The sequence below is a fragment of the Schistosoma mansoni genome, chromosome 1, assembly GCF_000237925.1.
Source record: "Schistosoma mansoni strain Puerto Rico chromosome 1, complete genome".
Classification (NCBI taxonomy): Eukaryota; Metazoa; Platyhelminthes; class Trematoda; order Strigeidida; family Schistosomatidae; genus Schistosoma; species Schistosoma mansoni.
In genome coordinates this window covers 6936513-6947673 of record NC_031495.1, presented here as the reverse complement: position 1 = coordinate 6947673, position 11161 = coordinate 6936513, and positions in this window count along the sequence as shown.

The window sequence follows — 11161 nt, the reverse complement described above, 5'->3', positions numbered from 1 at the left end:
TGGTCTTCCTACTGCCACTGCGTTCATTTAAATGAATCTGATCGGATAATGATATCGTCCATTCGGGCCCTCTGGCTTTCTCATCACTAAAGAGCTCGGTACTTTCTAAAACACCTGAATTGCAAACTGAATCGCTTTGGAACTAGTAATCACTGTGTAGACTAATTCAGATACTCATGCTCGTACCCAGTAGAAGGAAGATTCAAATAAAGTGGTCTGGTAAGAAACGGTTCTGTCTACAGCTATAAATTTAGATGTTCATTATTACCCAAACAATTTCGTAGCTTATATATTCAGTCAATAACTGTTCAACAAACCCAGATAACCAAGCCTCAATTACATTTGGTAAATAGGATTGGTGTGAGACACAAGTCCTAATTAATGCACAAATATTGCTCTATCTTTTCTGAATAAATCATGTACAGTTTGTTATAAAGGTAACAATTTACCTTGTAAAAATGTCGGCAACAAAAGTATTAAGAATTGTGAGATTAACCACTTGCTACAAAAAGTGTTTTCAGTCCAGGAAGTGTGATTCAATTTTCAATGAAGAAATTCACAATTCCAGTTAGTTCAAGCAACTCGGTCAAAGAGGAAACGTATAAATAAATATTGCAGCCTAATAAAAAAGATGTCAAGTACAATAAGTTGATTTATGTGATGTTTAAATAAATCAATGACTTCTTCGTATTGATGACTGTTGTAATTTTGAATTCCAAATACAATACACTCGTTCGGGCTCATCTAATACTTCTTGATTAAATTGCGTTATTCCTGGGATTACTAGTTTATACTACAATTCAAATACTTCTGATTATCATATTGGCGTCGCGATTGAGCCTGTAATGGAACGGTTGGATATAAATTCAGGTTTTAATGCCTTTGAGGAGTACATGGAGAGGTTCGAAATCTGGGCTATGACCAAGGAAGACGATGAAGATTTTAATATTGTGGCCCATTTCCTTACATTCATCGGAAAAGAAGCATACAGCCTTATAAAGACTTTGGCACTTCCAGACAAACCGATTTCACTCCCCTATGCAACTCTCAAGCAACTACTGTTGGATCATGTAAAGTATACAAATTCTGAATGCGGTAAGAAAGAAAAATTCGATAAAATGACTCGACAGAAGATCAGAAATTCCACTACTTTACTAAGTCGTCGCAGTTCGATGCGTAATCAAAGTTATTCAGATAATACTTCATTGAGCTGTGAAACAGTCCATGAAGATGAGCACGAGTTTAGTAAATGCATGTTCTGTGGCAAGTTTCACCCATGTAATTCATGTGTATTTCGTAATTCTAAATGCTTTAACTGTGGTGAAACTGGACACATTCAGTCAGTTTGTAATACCATGCTTCATTTTGCTGAAAGTAATGCTAAGATGGATGCTTCTAATGATCAGTTATCTTTATCTAGAAGTGGTATAACGTCACATAGCAGTCCAGAGTTAAATGAAACTCAGAATCATTGTGAGACAAAAATTTTTAACCAACAAACTTATCGGATTTCTCATGTTATTGAACCAGATATGGTTTGTCGTAATAATTCACATACTTCTGATGGAATTTCTTACAACTCCGAGAATAGAATGTTGAATGAGTCAAATCATGATCAAAAACCAGATTCAGTCTTGGTAGATATTGAATTCCCTGATGATCCATTATTCTCTAATGAATTTCTTAATCAATTTGACGAAAATATTTCAGAGAAATCGAATTCTGATATCATATCAAGTGTCAGTGGTCCTCACAATCAATTTACCTCTAATGATATTCCTAATGAATGTGAAAAATATGTTCCGAATGAGTCGAATTCTAGTCATATTTCTGATGTTATTGTGTCAGATGTTGGATACTCTCATGAACAATGTATGTTGAATAGAATCCCTAGTCAGTGGTATGATGAATCAAAGGGGATAACAAAATTTACCGAAATAATCAGAGAACCAGCTTGCCCAGAAGTGAAGTTTGCACAGACAGAGAATCCAAATCAAGTCCAAGATTATCCTAATGAATATGAGGCAGATGAATGTTTTCTATTCGATTGTTTCGCAGGTAAATCAAGCCTAGTTGAATCACATGTGTTAATTACATATATCAATGCATATCCATCTGTGCATTCTAATATGAATAACAAAAAGAATATGTATCATGATTTTTATTCAAGTCAAAGTCACATGATGGAATACCTCGAATTATATATCAGTGTTTATCCCCAAATACTCACATACAGTAGTCGGTGCGTGAGATTTGAGAAGGTACTGCAAATTGGGAATGTCATATTGGCTAAAACATTGCGACGTAAGGACCCAACATTATTTCGTGGGGGAGGATATTATTGGAAATTCTATGATGCAAATTCTAAATATCAATGGTTTCACTACATAACCGACATGCTGATTGTATACAATTCCAGAACCCAGATAATACAGATTGTACATTCAATACACCATCGGACAGATGTAAGATGAACTTAAGAAGACGAACAATTGATTACAGACACTTACACTTCAATTCGAGCTGTGGCGGATGTGATGTTTAAATAAATCAATGACTTCTTCGTATTGATGACTGTTGTAATTTTGAATTCCAAATACAATACACTCGTTCGGGCTCATCTAATACTTCTTGATTAAATTGCGTTATTCCTGGGATTACTAGTTTATACTACAATTCAAATACTTCTGATTATCATAATTTAGTTCTCGAGAATCATAGAAATCTAGCAGCAACATAGAGAATGAAAGTCACAAAATACGTAAATGGTAACCGTCTCAGTTGAAATAAAAAATCAACGGAGTGTACATCTGGAGGGATCGAGAAGAGTGACTTCATATTTAAAAATGAAGAAACGAGTTGCATTATAAAGATGTGGAATTCCATTTACATTCACACTGAACTCCCAAAAATATCTTAAACGCCATTTATCTCCGCATTTTCGTAGTAAAACACATATTGAGATTTTAAAACAGAAACATATCGGATTTTACCCCAGTAATTTTGTAACGTAAGATGACCGTTCATTTTGTGTTTGTCAACATATATTACAGAGAGATTGATGGAATGGCGATAGGTTTGTAGTAGCACCATGCAATCCTCAAAGTTGAACACAAGATAACCGGGAAAATAGATATTCAACATTTAATGCTGAGAAAATCCCAACGATAGCGAAGGTGGAAGGAAGGGATTCAATTGAATCCAATCGGGTGGCACTACTCAGCCTTGCAGGTGTCGTCATTCTTGTTTAACTTATCTCTTTTATTCATATAAATTATGTTGTTTTATCTCTAGCCTGAATGCGTTCTTCATCATATATTGGTGATTGTTACGATACGACGAGTCGATGTACACAATGATGTGACTTCCACGTAAGATCGTGACAAGTCTAAAATCTCAGGATTGGATCTATTATTGAAGCAGTATTAATAACGAAGTATATCATAATGCTACGGGTTCACCTCTAGGTCCTTTTCTTGCTGATTTGTTTCTTGCAAAAGTAGAAGATGGACATCTTAAAGAGGTTACTGGTAAATTTGACTTCTATTGTCGTTACATTGATGATGCGTTCATTATTGTCAAATAGAACATTGGAAAAGGAGGACTCTTAGTGCTACTTAACAGCAAACATCCAGAAATCACATGTGTGAAGAGGAGTTTGATAAAGAACTACGTTTTGTGGACGTTTTGTTAAGCAGCCAAGAAAGTGATTCTATCAGTAGAAGTGTGTATAGGGAAATTTCTTCAGCAAGCCATTATCAGAAGGGAAACCTAGTTAAATATCTGGCAAATAGAGCTACGAATATGTGCTCAGCTGCTACTATGGAACAGGGAACTACAGCTTATTCATAATATGTTGATTGACGTGGGTTATCCACAAGGTCACCTGAAGCAACATATGAATGTGACAAACGTGTGAGTAGCGACACCAACTGCTAGTAAGAAATCTTTCTTCTTGAAACTGCGATTCAACGAGGATATAACTGATGATGTGCTACGGGATACGCTCATTAGAGCAGTGGAGAGAACATTTGATGCAATCAACCTCTGTCTATCGTACTCGACCCTGTCTATGGTAGTTACTCAACTAGCTTCCACCTTCCAAAACGTTCACGAACTGTAAAGCTGAAGCTAAATGCTAAGGAGGATCAGTTATTTTAAAAAGAATGGTGTCATCCAACATTGGGCAGGATTCACACATCTTTATGGCTACATGGCACCTTTTCATCAAAGATTATGTGGCTTCATAACGAAAACACCCACTCTAATTTGCCACCCTAGCTCCAGGCCCTGGTCCATAACGGTATTTATGAGATTTTAGAAAGTTATTTTTCGGAGTAGGAGTATGTCACACTTTTTCCCGTCATCCATCTTGGAAACCAATGAGATCGGTGCACTGATCACGGGGTGTGAGTAATTTCCTGCGTCATTGTGTGGTAATATAGACGCCATGTTTCGTTCTTAGTTGCGCATCGTTTTGGTTAGAGTTTCTGTTGTTTGAAATGACCTGAAGTTGCTTTGTCACACTTTCTGGTATAAACTCTTCAGCGGAAATGTTTCCTACGTCTGTACGTCAAGTTGCCCAAATAAGATCATCAAGCAATCAGCGTGGTGGTCTCAGTTTAATTGAATGTCTAGACTATCCCAAATGTTAATGTTAAGTGAGTTAAGCAGGCAACTTCACCTACAAGCACTAGGCCGTATTGAACTGGGTTCACTGCAAAGTTTGAGAGAGCCTTAGTAGCTTGTAGTGATCAGCGTAATTCGCATACCGGGTGACTTTGAATGTGATCAATGCACCGTGGATAATGGTGCGTGCAGTCGAACTATCGTCAAGACTTCCTGTGTATCCTCATGTTACAGAAGTTTGGGCTCAACTTAATCGAATTAAGCTAAACTGCATGTTTCTAAATGAACTGTATACGGATATAGTTTGAGATGGTCATGAGTGACTTGACTGATCTCTAGTTTCTTCGATTTCAGGATACCAATTTTACAATTTTGTCCAAACTGATAATGGGTGAACAGGTTTGTTCATCGAGCTGTTAGCGACACAAAACTTTCTTCACGTTTATAAATATACACCTAAAAACACGTTACGCCGTGTATAATTGAAACCTGCCTTTAGTATGTATACATGTTTAATCTTGGGACCGCATGTAACAATCACTTTATCCTTATTCGTTACGGTTGATTTTGGTTTGACATGTGGCTGTATCAATGACTAGTGGAATCTTTTATTGTTTTACAGTAGAGGCTAGTGGATAGAGAGTAGGAATTTGAAATGATTATTTTCTATTCCTGCTCGAAAAGAGAACAACAACGAACAGAAATTAGTATATGAGGGTGAAATAATAGTAATGGGAGAGGTAGTTCAGTTAGCGAAAGTACAACCAGAAAGAATTCTTCCAGTCAAAGAAGTAACGTTCATTTTTATGAAGAAAGTAGAAGAAAATTACAGCAGGATTACCACTGGCTTTTATTCTAAGCCATACCTGACAACGTCTTAAGCCACTGTATTGCACCATCTCTAGGACCCCAACCAGGGAGCTGTAAAGGGCCAACAGAAGCCAGTCCTGTACAGCTTTCTTTCAGTTTCCAGGTAGTGATCATAACACTGTCGTATGTAGCCTTAATATAAAAAACACAAACGGTAGACGTAAAAATGTAACCCTTCGTAGAAACTATCGCAAGGTAGATTGGAATAATTTTCACAATTACCTAAGAAGCACTGACTGGGGAACATTCTTTACTGCAAACAATACCGACAAACTAACCAATATATTTTATCACAACATCGAAAGTATCATCAACAAAATCGCACCTTTAGAGTACTGGAGACCTAAGTTTTCTAAAGATCTGTTTATACCGGTCGGTACACGAAGACGTCTGCAGAGACATTGTACTCGCTTCCACAACTCTAGTGACTTCTCCTCTTTAGTAACGATGACAGAAATACTTGTCCAGACAGACGCAATAAGTACACAAAAAGCAATCGAACAGGAAAAACGTGCTGTCGAACTTAGTAATAACTCCTCAGCACTCACCACACTCTTTCAAAATAAACTTAAACGTTCTAAGTCGAGAGGAAACATATTTATTAAAGACAAACAAGTATACGAAGATCCTAAACTTGTTACGGAACTATTTAATGAACACTTTTGTTCCCCATTAACTGATGAAAAACCATTTAATGATTCAGAACTTATCACAGCATCTGCCTGTGAGATTACTAACGTAGACTTCAATGTACAGAATATCTCTAGGGCAATTAGTACACTGAAACACTCCTACACTGATGGACCAGATGGTATTCCGGCTAGCATGTTAAAACGTGGAGGCGATGATATGTGTGTTTTATTACTCAAACTATTTGCGATATCACTCTCTACAGCGCATTACCCTACTGCCTGGAAAACTACACACATCATTCCCAAAATTAAAACAGGACCTGAAGCAAATGTTGAAAATCACCGACCCATAAACATTACTTCAGTGGTGTCTAGAGTGATGGAGAAAGTAGTTAAAGCGGCGTTAGTCCAACATGTAATTACTAATAATCTCATCTCGGTCTCCCAACATGGATTTCTTAGGTCCAGATCATGTGATACATGCCTAGTGGACTACATGAATGATATAACTCTGAAACGAGACAATGGACTCCTTGTATCAGTCATATTTTTAGACTTTAGGAAAGCTTTTGATAAGGTTCCACACAAACGGCTACTAGCCAAACTACGGTCCTTCGGAATCAACAACCCACTCTATTCATGGTTTGTTTCATTCTTAAAGGGACGTAAACAAATGGTAAAGTACAACGACTGTCTCTCATTACCTAGACCAATAACTAGTGGCGTCATCCAGGGAAGTGTATTAGGCCCACTTTTGTTTCTCCTGTATATAAACGATATATGTAACATCATAAAATCTGGGAAACCATACTTATATGCTGATGATCTCAAAATAGTATACAGCTATAAGCCTGCGGTTCTAAATGAAAGTGTTCCCCTGATTCAAGATGATCTCAATAACCTAACTATCTGGAGCGAAAAGTGGCAATTACCATTTAACCTCCACAAATGCGGGATCATGCACTTTGGAAAGCACCCCTATGAACCCCAACTTTACTTAAATAAAAGTAAAGTCCAGACACTTAATTCAGTACACGATCTAGGAATAAATTACACAGGAAGCCTAAACTTTAAAGCACACGCCTCCTCTGTTATTTCTAAAGCCAGACGTCTAATTGGCTTCATAACAAAAAACTTCTTCACGACAGATGCCAAGCTTACCGTTTACAAAATATGTGTACGACCTTCCTTAGGATACTGCTCTTTTATCTTCTCTAATATGAATACCACTGACAAAATAAGAGTAGAAGATGTTCAAAGATGCTTCACACGCCAACTGCTAGGAAGTGACACCACTCTTGATTACACAAGTAGATGTAAGCACCTCTCTTTAGAACCTTTATGGCACCGTAGGTTAAGGAACAATCTGATATTTCTCTACAAAGCAATAAATGGACTGTCATTCCTAACCTCCTGTCCAACTATGATCAATGACCCAGCCTATAGACTAAGAAACAATGCATATACACTATTTACCGAAAAACACCAAAAACAAACGCGTTGTAGGTTTTTTACAGTTCGGTATAGTTTATTGTGGAACAGGTTGCCAATACCTATCCGTAACTGTGACACCTTTACCAAATTTAAAAGGCTAATAACCCTGTTACTAAACTCTAAAGAACTTCACCAACTATTCCTTGAACTCCCGCCTACCAATGAGGCACTTTATTATGGACCGCCCAATATCTAGACGGAACAAGAATATAACGAACTCCATTGTCGTTAGTATAAATATAGCAAAACTAAAGAAAAACATGCTTTATCCTTCCCCACTATTTATTGATTATTAACCATGGCCTTCCGCTCCTAACCCTCATTTTCAGTTTCCGAATCTCTCTAATGGATAAATCCAAATTATTCTTCCTAAGTGTCATGTCCTTTTATTTTTCTTATTACAAGTAGACAGATAACTCACTAATCTTATGGATGCTGACCAACTAAGGCCGATCAAAAGAAGCTCATATGTCCTAAATTCTTGTGAGTTGTTCAATGTTTTATTTTTTCTTACCCTGAGAATTTTACAATATTTACTTTCATATTCTCTGGTTTGCTATTAGCCCTTACCATCTCTTAACCACATATAATCTGACTTGTCTCTTCTAACCTTTGCCATTAGTTATCTTCATTGCAGTACGATATATTAAATGGATATCTAACCCATAATACAAATGCTATTACCATCTGATTTGCTTGTAACATGGAACTTGTAGAGACAGTGTATTCCAAATATAGTCCTTGATAAAAGCAATATTCATACCGACCACAAACGTAAGAGAGCCTAACATCATAAAAGGAGGGAGGGTGGCGTTATTGACCAGCAAACATGATGGTGGGAAGATAACTTCAATCCACCCGTGTCTGTGGGGCAGAACATATTAATTACGGCTCCTTATGTCTAGTGGGATGTCACGAACCAACGGTATTGATGCGAAATTATTCATGCAAAATACCACTTTGAATCATGTTATAAAAAAAAGCTGAATTGGTTCCACTTCCTACCAAGTAATCCTAATACAAGCAAACTGGACAATTGGCTAAAAACGAAGCCCACTCTATACCCTATAAAATCTGAAAACAAAAAAAAAGAGTTTAAACAGCTTCTAAAGTAAAGAGGGACAGTCATTTGTATCGGAATACTGTTTTCAGCACTTTATTTTATAATTACACAATTCCATACTTCCTTCTGAACTACCTTCATTTATACAGTTCCTTATCCACTCATACCTTGCCCACACTTATTTTTCTTTAACACACTAGTATGTTCTTACCTGATAAATACTTCAGTAACAGACAAATAGACTAAATGGTTATACCTTAACTAGTCCTCCATGAATATTGTGTGCTCTGCTTTTCGTCCTTCCTTTTTCTTACACCTTTTTCAGCCTCCTGCAGATACTCCACCGAAAACAGATATGGCACGGGTGACTTCGTCCTACACCGTTATTAAAGCTTCCGATATTCTGGAGGGATATAAGTTCGAAACTTCTAAAAGCCCCCAACTTCGCATGTATCTATTCTCGAACATCAGTTGTATGTTGCAACGCTACCTCCATAAAGTGCGCCAAGTGTGATATTGAAATTGTCATGTTTCTTATGAAATCCATTTACATTCATATCTTATGAAGTATCAACCCAACTAAGTAATTTTCAACAGCGAAAATTGTAACTTTAACAATTTGATCTTGTCTGTAAACCGGCATGCCTCATGTAACAATCTGTTATTTGAGAATAAATTATTATTATTATTATATCACGACACTGTCATACACTGACCGCCTCTCCTCTTTTTCTAACCAGTCCCAGCGTCGGCAAATGATGCACAACGTGGAACTCTCTGGGGCGACATTCTTAGAACATGTCCAAGCCACCGAAGTCGATGTTTGAAGATAGTGGCACTAATTGAATTATCGTCGCTGTGCCCGAACACGCAATGCCGGACCTCTGCATTACTAACATATCAGTATTTAAATTATGTTCATTTTAATTCATGAGGCTGTAGTGAGTATTCCAAATACGGCTCACCAGTTTGTAGTGGATGTCGAGTCGTGGACGGACTATGATCACCACTACTATTCTATTGCGCGTCCAAAAACGACTTGGTTCCCTTGATAGCCCGTAAATCAGAAGGCTTTACTAGTCCAGATCAAGTATATTTATCGGCGATCTCGTGGTATCGAAATAATACCGAGACGTGCCAAAGAGTACAAGCGAATAAGCAGTGCGTGAGCAAGCTCGAACCAAACCAGGCGGATAGCGGAACAAGAAGTGAAACTGATACAGTTAAACAAATACAGTAAAACAATCTCTGGTACAATTGGTTACAATAATAATAATTGTTTCTGTTGTTCCAATCGTGTTCTTATCGAGACTGGCCGGTCACTACAAGGCAATAACAGATTCAACCCGATAAGACATGATGCAAACATAATAGAATTACCACATACTTTACTGAAGCTTCAGCAATCACATTTTTGTCTGATATGTATAGCATTAGGCTTTAGGAATATTATACTTTGAATTTGAGCGTTATGGAACACGTATGTGACACGTAATATGGGTTCGTAAAACATGTTCCTCACCCTATATCACCAGGCTAGGCTTAATTGCCTTTTGAATATAAGACACGAGATCTACTTCTTAATTCTTTTATTGACAGCGAACACGTGACAAACTATTGCGAAAGTTTAATTCACTTTTACATCGGTTGTTCGAATCTTCCCATTAATGTTTAGGACTGCAGTTGGTCAGTCTTAGAACGAAATGAGCATCCTAAGTCCTACTGTTAACCACCATCCATCTCTTCTCATTGTTACAGTTGTAATTTCAAGCTAAGCTGGTTCTTACCCAGCAATTTATAGGCTGTTAACCGTATGATTAAACACTTTTTGACAAGTGCACACATCATAAAAATGTAGTGGAATCTTAGCTCATAACTTTCGTGATAGATCCACACACCATTGTGGCGGACCAAAAATATATTCATTTAATGATAAGGTTATCACGTCAAAAATTAATGCGTTGATGGATCGAATGCAAATCATACACACAAGAAAACTATGCAGGACGTTACTTAGATAGTTAGGAATCGGTGTGTCCGAGTTTCTTATTGGCTTTGTAATCCACAATTATGAGTAGTTAATAATTCCGATTACAATTGTTGTAGTTCGAGATGTATGTCCGGATAAGACACATGATGAGAATATCACTGTGACCTGCAAACGTAGGCATCAGATATATTAAAGCTCTGTTATCATAACAACAGGCAATTCAGAACAAGAAGCTTATGTGTGCAGCAGTGTATTTTTGATCAATGATCATGAAAAACGAAATGGAAGATCCAAGTTCAGGTTTTTTAAACAACCATTTTATAGTCAAGCATAGTAACTGTACCAACTATGAGAGTTAGTGGATGAAATCCACATAGTAGCAAAAACTAATTACAAAATAAGTCTGTCCTAACTATCTCTGCACCATGTTACACACCAAGACAACTAAACTGAGGACCACTTTCGTTGTCAGTGTAAGTAAAG